The sequence below is a fragment of the Manis javanica genome, chromosome 2 (genome assembly GCF_040802235.1).
Source record: "Manis javanica isolate MJ-LG chromosome 2, MJ_LKY, whole genome shotgun sequence".
Lineage (NCBI taxonomy): Eukaryota > Metazoa > Chordata > Mammalia > Pholidota > Manidae > Manis > Manis javanica.
In genome coordinates, this window is record NC_133157.1 from 146,645,187 (window position 1) to 146,655,715 (window position 10,529).

Here is a 10,529-nt window from a genome sequence, read left to right on the forward strand (position 1 = left end):
ATGTTATCAAGTCCCCACAACAGACACACACACACCCCTTTACAGTCACTGTCCATCAGAGTAGTTAGATGCTGCAGTGTCACTACTTGTCTTCTCTGTGCTATGCTGTCTTCCCCGTAACCTCACTACATTATGTTGTGTTAATCGTGTTGCCCTTTAATTCCCTTCTCCCACCCTCCCCATCCACGCTTCCTCAGTAATGTTTTATGGTTGGTTCAAACCACCCTCTCCCTAGCAACAAGGTTCCGCCATAGAGCGAGCGGCTCTGGGTGTAAGGAAGGTGGTGCTGTAAAGCCGTGAGTGTCATTAGCCTGGGTTGGTGCGGAGAGAAGCGGAGGAAGTGGCTCGAACATTCGGGCGGCCGCAGGAGGAGCAGACGGATTCCCCCAGGTGTGAGCGCAGACTGCAGGCGAGCCCGCGGCGCAGTAACGGTGAGTAGCGGGAGGGACCGGGTAGCGGCGGAGTCCGGCAGCCGGGGCGACCCGGGGGTCATGGGGGCGAGGCGGCCGGAGCCGGGACGGCCAAGTGGGTCGTAGCGCTCTCTGCCCGCCTCCGCCGCCGCAGCTGCCCGACCCGCGCCGCGGCCCCTCCGCTCGTCCTGACCCGTTAAGTCTGACCTGGTTTCTCTCCCGCCGGCCGCTCCTGCCGCCGCTGCCGCCCGCCCCCTCACCCCCGGGACGGTTCGCCGCCGCCGCCGCATCCCCGGCGCTGGGCGGGCGGCCGGGACGCGGCCGGCCAGTTTTCTGGTCTGGGTGGAGCGGCTTGTTGCTTCTCTCCGCGCGTTTCCCCACTCTGCTGCCCCTCGGCGCCTCCTCGTCTCCTCATCCCCGTCCGTGTTAGCCTCCCTCAGCGCGGAGGCCCCCGGGAGCCGGGGAAGTAACTTGTGCTGGCGCGGACCCTGCAAAGTGCTTGCCGCGCGCCGCGGCCCCGGCCGTCGTGGTCGCTGTCACTCGGCCCCGCGTCTTGGGCCTGCCGGGGCTGCGGGCGCGCGGCGTGTGGCGGCGGATTGCGGGCTGCGTTTCGTCCGTGCGCGCGTGTGCGCGGGTCCCGGCCGAGTGTCAGTTAGGAACTGTAGCTATTGGTAGGAGACCGTAGAGTATGGAGGCGTGGGAAAAGCTTCAACGTCTGTTTTGCAGTACCAACTACATGTGTGCTGGAATTACTAGTTACAGATGCTTGTGACCACTTAATTCCCTCTCCCCGCCCTCTTTCCCCATCCATACTTAAAATTAAATGTGAATGGAAGATAAACGTGGGAATTAGGTCAATTTCCTATTTTTATTGCTGTATTCTAAGACTGTTCAAAGATCTTTGTCTTTTAAAGTATTCTAATTTCAAATTTTCAGATAAGTTTATTCCAATTTTGGTTTTTAGATATCTTAAATAATCCAGTTTCAAATTTCTTTTTGTAAAATGTGATACTGTTGTTATTTAGATAGCTCAGTTACTATTCGTGGTCATCAATGGACAATATATCCTAATTTTCCTAATCTAAGATCTTTATATCTATTCAGTCTACATTCTAATTGAATGTTTGGGTTTTTTGTTAAATGCTCAGTGTGAAGAGTTTTGATTAGAAAATTCATGATTCTCTTGGAATCTTACATTTTTAATATGGAAGGCATCCTCAGAGGTCCGTCCCTTTTTATCTGAAAACTGATACAGATAAGCTCAAATTTAGGGTCTTTCAAGTTAGAAGCTGCTTAAGAGGCTTTCACATGGCTTTGAGGAGGAGTCATAGTCACGTGTGGGACAGGGCACAGTGATACTCTTCAAAGAATAGATGGTGCTAACTTGGGCTCAGGATAAACTTACTCTGCCTTAGATCTTGAAAAGGCTGTACAAAATCACTGTTTCTCTTTAATCTTTTCTCCTTTCCACCCTAAAAAACTAAGTCGGAATTAGTTTTGTAATAAAGTTGCTATTACTGATGTAATAAACATTCGTTTTTTAACCTCCATCAAGGTTAAAATCTAGACATGCTCATACCATACTGAAGTTTCTTGTCAAAACTGATGTCCCGATAATGCTTCCTGTAGGAACTAAGTTCCTATTCCTTCATTTCTTTTTTAGCCCTCTTTTGATACTCTTGCTTTTTGCTTCTTTTTTTTGTGGGGGTTGCTGGGGGGATAGTTGGAGGAGAGAAAGTAATTGCATATTAATAAATATTGATTAAGAAAATTAATGAAATAATTTTGGAGCTGTAAGAATTTGGAGAATAAACCAAATCCATTTTTGCAGATAAGAAAACAGATTGAAGACATAAAAGGACTGCTCAAGTGCTAGTACTACTTAGTATATATAGTAAGTACTAGGTTATAGCTTTTCATACTCGGAGCTCAGTATTCCTCTTATTAGACTGTTTGTAACAGCTGAGAACTGGATGCCATGAATTTTCAAATTTATCATAGTTCAGACCAAGATGTTTAGAATGCTTAGTCATTTCAGGTAGAAGTATTTCTAACCACTTGCCAAAATTGTATAAAAATTTAGTAGTTGGTGTGACTAACAAAATATTTGAGTTGTAGAGAGTATTGCTTATAGGCATATTTCTATTTGGATTACAATTTTTACTTTTCCCATTCTCAACTGCCATTCACTCTGCCCATCCCAATCCTCACTTGTACCCCATCTAATGTGTTTTATATATGTTCTTGGTTATGTCTCTGTCCTTGTAAAATTATCTAGTTCTTTTGTGTGTTTTGCATCTGCAAAGCTGCCATTTTGCTATATATTTTACTTTGTTCACTCAGCATTCTTTGAGATCTGGTCATGTATGTACATCTAGGTCATTGCTACTAACTGCAATATTTCATGGTTTACTTTATCATAAATGCACAAATGGTCACAGTGACCTCTTTTTCCAAAGGTGAATTGATAGAATCATAAAATAAAGTCAAAGTTTAACAGTAGCAAGTAGAAGTTTTGGAAAGCAATCTTTGATTCAGGGATGTTGACATGACACTTTGGGGAAATTCTATAGACTGTGAGGAGAATGTTGGATAATTTTAAGTGATTTATGAAGAAGGTAGTAGTACTATTTAAGAGTAGGCACCAGGGGTAAAGAGAGAAGACTTAGATCCTTCAGAGCAGTTGTTCTTCATCCCCTGAGGACCACATTCTTTTGAGACTCTGATGTTAGCTTACAGAAATTTCCATATAAATTCTACAGTTTTACAACTACATGAAAGTCTTTCTATGTATGGGTCAACGCCTAACCCTATTCCCACTTAGAACCTGTACTTTAGAGGTTCTTGAGAGGTTTTATCCTGTAGCTGTATGCTCATGATAAATGTCTCTAAGATAATTTCAGCTGTTGTTTTATTAGCTACTTCAAGTAGTTTAACTTTCAGTGGCACTTGGTTTTATCAGGCAAAACAGAGGACTGTTACTGATTTTTACTTTAGAGCTGAAACTATGTATATGGCCTAATTTACTTTCAGGGATCCTTCAAAGAGACAGTATTCCGTCCTTAATTTACTTGAGTGGCCTGTTTTTCTTTTGTAAGACTAATAAGTACGTATGTTACTTGTTTTGTTTGTTTTGTGGTTGTTTTTGCACTTCTTAAAAATTTTGGTATCATTAATATAGAATTACATGAGCAACATTGTGGCTACTAGATTCTGCCCATTATCAAGTCCCCACCACATACCCCATTACAGTCACTGTCCGTCAACATAGTAAGATGTTATGGAGTCACTAGTTGTCTTCTCTGTGTTATGCTGCCTTCCTCATGCACCACCCTACGTTATGTGTGCTAATCGTAATGCCCCTTATTCCTCTTCTCCCTCCCTCCCTTCCCACCCACTCTCCCCAGTCCCTTTCCCTTTGGTAACTGTTAGTCCATTCTTGGGTTCTGTGAGTCTGCTGCTGTTTTGTTCCTTCATTTTTTTGCTTTCTTCTTATGGTCCACAGATGAGTGAAATCATTTGGTGCTTGTCTTTCTCCACCTGGCTTATTTCATGTATGTTACTTTTAAATAAGAAAAGCTCTTGCAGCTGAATAAAGACATTTATTTTTTAAGAATATGTATAAATGTATAGCAGTTTACAGCTTTGACCATCAGATAATTTGGGATGTTAACGAAGAATTCTGGGTAATTATGACAGGTCCCACCCACTTCTCTGCTAGGGAGACTAGGTCATGTAATATATGGTATTTTAAGTTGTTCTGGATTAATCCATCTCAACAGCACAGGAGAGTAAAGTATACTGTGGTAGATATTGTGGTATAACCTTCATAAAGTGTTTCACAGAAAATAAGTATTTCTTGATTATATTTTTGAAAATAATGCAAAATTGCTGTGTTACTATGTATTTCACTTGTGTGTGTTAGTGTGAGGACCGTAAGAATCTGAACTTTTTCCACTTCAAAATTGGGCCAAATGAGTCCTCTCGGGTGATTACATTATTTTATCTGTGTCTTGAAGTCTCCAAGTTGTTCCTCCCTTCCCCTACCAAGCATATCTTTCTTTCAGAAGTCAAAACAGGGGGATTCATTTTATGAATTATTAACTTATTCTTTTGGTACACACAGGAAACCATTTGTATGATAAACTATAGCAATTTAATGTTTGGTTTTTGTCGATGGAGCTGCAGCTAATCTTTAAGACCCACTGATAATGTTTTAGTAATAGCAGTTAACATTCCGAAAGGAACAGTAAATCACCTTACTTTTCATTTTCAGATTTGTATAATTTTACAATTTGGTACTCGATGACATTCTTTGTAGAAGATGAGATAGTATAATGTATCAAACATTAAATGATTGCCTAATGTGTTGTAGGACTCCTAATTGCTAGGGATACAATGGTGGAAAAAACTGGTTTTGCACATATGGAGCTCATGGTCAAATGGTGGATAGAGACATAGAGACAGATACTGTTAATACAGTACAGTCACTAAAATATAGAGAAATGGAAAGAATGGTCAAAGAAAGCATTACCTGGAGAGATAATGTCCAAACTGAACATTAAAGGATCAGAGAGAGAGAAGGTGTGTGTGTATGTGTATGTAAGAATCGAAGTGAGGGGCACAGGGGGATGGAAGCAGAGGACCAACCGAGAGGAGAACAGGAGCAAAAGCACATTGCAAATAAGGGGCAGAGAGTGATGGAGAGGTATGGAGGCAGATTGTGGAGGGTACTTTATGCCATGTTTAGGAACTTAGACTTCATCTCTGATTCTATGTTTTGGGAAGCCATCAAAGAGTTTTAAGCAGGAGCCTGATCTGATTGTAGTTAGGTTTAACAGATTACTCTGGTAGCTATTGTGGATTATAAATTTGAAGGGAAAAAGATTTGAGGCAGGGAAGCCATTTGGAAGATAGTGGACTTAATGAGAGCTGATGAGGGTTTAGATTGAGGCTCAGTTCATAGAAATGGAGAAGAGGGACAGACTTCAGATTCTTTACCTTTGTTGTTGGTAAGTAAGAAATTCAGTAGGACTTGATGCTTGCAAGTAGTCAGTGGAGAAGTAAACAAGCTTAACTCCAAACTGGGTTCTAGCTGGGGTGACCGCATGGAAGGTAATGACACCAAACTAAGAGAGAATTTGTAGGGATCAATTTAGAAGCTCAGGAAGTCAGTTTGGGATGTTGTGAGTTTGAGATGGTAGTGAAATATCCAGTGCAGGGTGTCTAACAGGGCAGTTGGCCTTTTGAATTTGATACTGTGGGATGTGACGGGCTCTGGGCTGGAAAAATCAGTGTCTGAAACCATGGGACCATATAGGGCGTGTATGTGGGCTCAGGAGAAAAAAGAGAGCAGAAGACAGCGTCTTGGGGACCATCAGTGTTTCAGAGTCAAGCAGAGGAAGGGAAGTCCCACAAAGGACAGAAAGTGCTAACCAAGGACAAGTGAAGTAATGAGTGATCACTATTGGATCAAAGTGAGAAGAGAAACTATGCATTGTTAATGAAACAGGTTGGTACAGTTGTGATTTCTTTAGTTGCCCTCTGTAGCCTAAATGAGTGATGGAGATCAGGAGGTAGCATTCATCTAAGGACTGAGGTTTTACCAGGCTGGTACAGTGAAAAATGATGTGTAGGGAAGCTAAGGTATTGATTTAGAGCAGTTTAGATGATCCATTGTAGCAAATGTTGCATATTATGTTCTGTGTATTATTCTGTATAAATATTAACCTATTTAATCCTCGCAACAACTGTAGTTGTCACAGAAGATTGTAGAATGTAAATTCCATGAGGGCAAGGAGGTATTTTTTTATTTGTGTATTCCCAGTGCCTGGCATAAAGAATGGGCTCAAATACTTGTTCAGTTAATGAGTAGATACGAAGTGTACATATTATCCCATTTTACAGGTGTGGAAGATGTAACTTATGCTACTTAATGGCAGAGCTAGTAGGGGGAAGGAAGTGAGTCTAGGAGAGGGAGCTGGGATTCTAGGACTGGAGATCTCTACGAGGTGTCCTAGAAATGGAAGGCAAGAGAGATAAGAGGAGGAAGTATGGTCAGAGAGTGCAGTGTTGGATTCTACCTTTTTGAGGTGGAGTTGTTCTGGGTGATGACAAAGGGACGAGTTTTAGGACTGGAGTAGAACAGAGGATATTTCATTGCTGAAGCTCAATGGGACAATACGTAGATGTTGAGAGATTCCTAGGGTTTAAAATAAAAGTTTAGGTAGAGAGGAAGATTATGAGCAGTCCTCAGTAAGTGGGGAGCTATTACATGGAAATGTATAGGTGAGGAACAATAGAGAATAGTTGTGGGATTTGCATATAAATCAAGTATAAAAATCAAATGAATAATTATATCTGACTTGATTGTTTATAGTTCATGATGCGTGATCAAAACCAAAAGATTCTATGATATGACTGCCCTTGCATTGTTCACCATGTAAGAACTCGTTCGTTATACTTCAGAAGATTGGAGACTGTTGAGAGTTAAGGTTTAGGGTTGATTAATGATTGTGTATTGAGTCCCCTATACAGAATTTTGTTGTTGTTAACAACCATTTGATCAATAAATATGAGAGGTGCACTCTCAGCACCACTCTTGCACAGTTAAGCCTCGAGTCCCCTGGTTTGTCCTTTCAGATCTTCGATATCTCGAGTCTCTTCCATTATCTGCGGGTCAGAGGCAGGGAGGGATTCAACAAATAGAATAGATGAATGTCTATTTCTTTGAATCCAGGTTTTTAACATAGGTTGGGCTTAGATCTGGTTTGCTGAAAAGACTGGAATAATCTGAGCTTGCTGAATATGATTTATTTTTCCCTCCTGGATATGGATTATCCTTTTGGAAGACTTCAAAACTACTCAGAATATAAATATGAAAGTTTATAAGTTTGCCTGATACTCCAGCCATACTTAAGGTATGAATTCTAAATGTTACATTTTCCCCTTCAAAAATCCTACCTCACTCTTTTTATATAGTAGTAGAGAGAATTTTGTGTCTGTAGCAGCAGCATGGCCCACCTCTGTGTTCGGAAACGGTTGGGTACACATCCCAAGGATAGTAAAAACAGAATACATGTGCTCTTCTAAATCTTCAGCCACTGCCCAGTGGATCCTCATTTGTTCCCTTGCTGACCCTTTTACCCTCCTTCTCCTCCAAGTATCTTTTTGAATCCTTTTGTTTCAAGAAGCTCTTGAGAGCTCTCTTTCTACATACATTGTGTGACAGAAGAAAAGTAAAAATTCAATTCAACAGTAACTGATACTTACACTTTCAGAATGTTTCAGTAAACCTAAGCAATTAATCCTGGTTCATTTTTAAGATTACTGAATCTCATATTTCATTTGCTCGGAAAGGCTCTCGTGTAATTTCATAGATTTCAATAGCATTGTAATTTCTGTCCTGATTTATTTCCTTTCAGAAAAATATGAAAACCCAGTGATTTATTATAGGTTTATATTAAACCTAATTTCACTATTTATTGTATTGATTTAAAGCACTGATTAAAGTACCTGATTTATGGAATTTATCATTTTGTGGTTGAATACTTATGCCTGCTTGTCCTTTTGTTTGTGTATGTATGTGTGTCTTTCCCACAAATGAGTGAGTGCTCTTAGGAAATCACAAGTTAATCAAATATGGTATGAAATATGTTTGTATAATTAAAAGTTTGGAGGAGATGATTTTCAAAGATGCCTTTTAGAGCAGATATACCATCATTTTGTGGTTCTCTGTGCTCTGTCCACTTTACTCTTCGTATGCAGCAGCTGCAATACTGCTAAAGGACCTTTGACACAGAGCCCATGAATACCCCAAGTATGATTTTACTTTCACCTCCCTCTTTGGAGACCTAAATGTTTGTCAAATCAGATGTGTGTTGAGGAGGAGAACAAATCATGGGGTCAACTTGGCATAATCCCCACATTTATCTTTATTATAGAGGTTTATTGGGGGATGGGGTGACAGTTCTTTCTGAGGAAAAAGTGCAAGTGAATGTAGGTGGACTTGCTGTCATCTTCATAATTTTCCCTGCAGCCTCGCCAGCCCGGTGATTTCCATACATTAACATAGAGTAGAGTAGGTGGTATCTGTAGTCTCCATTTGATCCAAGTACTGTTACAGGAATATTACTTGACAAATTAAGGCACTGTATTTGGAAGTATTTAGCTTTCCCCCTATCAGTAGACTAGATTAGATTATTTTTTTTATTTGTTCAGGTATGTGTATAGTATGTATTAAAATATTTTCTGTGTAAATTTTTGTGAGTCTGGTAACTTTACCAATTCTGAAGTATAAAATATTTAAATATAAACATACTTCAATAAGTACTTAATACCTAATGGGAATTAAATTTTATACTAATAAAAATGGAAAATTCTTGAACTTTCTTTTATCCTTTAAACTTTCTGAATTAGGTTCTGATAATCTGTTTGAAAATTAGGAATATGCTTAGACTCACATGACTTTTACTGGCAGAAGCTACTGTGTCTTTACTGATTATAATCGATTAGAAGCTGCAAACAACAATTGCTAATTGTTAAACTGTAAGAACATTGCAGAGAACCATATGACCAAAGTAGTTAGCTTTACAGTTTGTTCACTGTACCGTGTACTCTTTCTTTCAGAAGAAAGGCTCTATTCAGTGTCTTATGAGAAGAACCTTCTCCCTTTAGACAAGGATTGTGGGAAATTGGAACTAATTCATTTTTTTCTTGTTTTGCTGAATCAATAGTCTTGTGACTAAAACTTTTGCTGTTTTAACAGATTTAATAAAGAAATATTAATTTGAAACTCAATAAGTATTACATAGAGTCCAGTACTTTTGACTTTGGAGATCATAGAAATCAAGGTATTTAAATATTTGTTCAGATAGTAAGTTTGGACTAGAAGGAAATGTTTTCTACCAGAGGAACTGGTTTTGATATTAACAACTTGGGGTCGAGAGGAGTAAATTGGGGAGGTGGTTTAGCCCAGATTAACCACTAACATGCTAAAAACCCAAATTCATAGGCATTATACTATTTATATTTTCTACATTTTCATTGACTAGTCTTTTTTATTTCAGGCCTCCCAAGTTTATCCGTAACTCCATTTACAGCTTTATCCGTAACTACATTTAGCTGAAGATGAAGGCATAGATTTTGGGGGAGTTGTTTTATACAATGTAAAAATTCTTTCACAGCTATTTAAAATAGAAACATTAATTTCAGCTTCAGAATTTACTTAAAGGTCAACTGATAACCTAAAACTCATATTTTTTCCTCTAAGTTTGTCACATTTTTCAGTAAATGTGGTGACTGGAGATCCTATGTGCTATTGTCCAGCTGTACAAAACTACTTTCCAGAAGTCTTGATGTTTCCCATAAAGGTATATAGACAAATCAAAATCTTAACACTTTTTATGGGTTATGAGACTCATCTTGACTAAGCAGAATATCTTTGGGACCACGAGTCTAAAGGGAGAATGTTAGCAGAAAATGGAAGCTGTTACCACAGACAGTGTCATTAACTTTTAGGAATCATCATGCTACAAGGGAAATCACCTCCTCTATATTGTAAGGAGGGTTTTGAACATGCTGGAAGAGCTCAGAAATCTTTGCTGTGCGGGCTGTCAGAAAAAGACAGGCACATATTCTTTCACTCTTTAGTGCCCTAATCACTTTAGAAAGGGATTTGAAAAAGTCTGAGGGAAATGAAATAATAGATTTTTAGGTTGGAAACAAATTTTAAGGAATCAATCTGATCTGGTCATTTTATAGGTAGGAACTGAGAGCCTTAAAAAGTTGTGTGATTTGGTGAAGATTATAGAGCTAGTTTGAACTAAAAGCTGTAACTCCCCTACTATATTTGGTTGGTTAAAAGTGTGAAGTCACTTTTAAAATGTAAGGTTATGTGGGACCATATGACAGAACTACTAGCCAATTTTACAGTTTGTTCACTGTACCTCCTCATCTACTTTGTTTCAGAAGAAAAACTGTTCAGTGACTTGGGTGAAAGACTGTGACCTTCCCACAAACTAAAATTGCTGGAGAGTTCTTGCTAACTTGATATTTCAATTACTTCAGGGTTATTTCTAGGACCTAGATAGTTATACTTCAGAATCCTGGTTGAGGGGA

General features: G+C 39.5%; 1 long non-coding RNA gene across 1 annotated transcript in view; it reads left to right on the plus strand.

Annotated features, from left to right (window-relative positions):
- The first annotated feature begins 251 nt into the window (after positions 1-251).
- LOC140847922 (uncharacterized) overlaps positions 252-10,529 on the plus strand; it is a 31,287-nt gene continuing 21,009 nt past the window's right edge. The window contains exon 1 of the long non-coding RNA XR_012128199.1: positions 252-431. This is a non-coding gene — a long non-coding RNA (uncharacterized lncRNA). The remainder of the gene's footprint in view (positions 432-10,529) is intronic.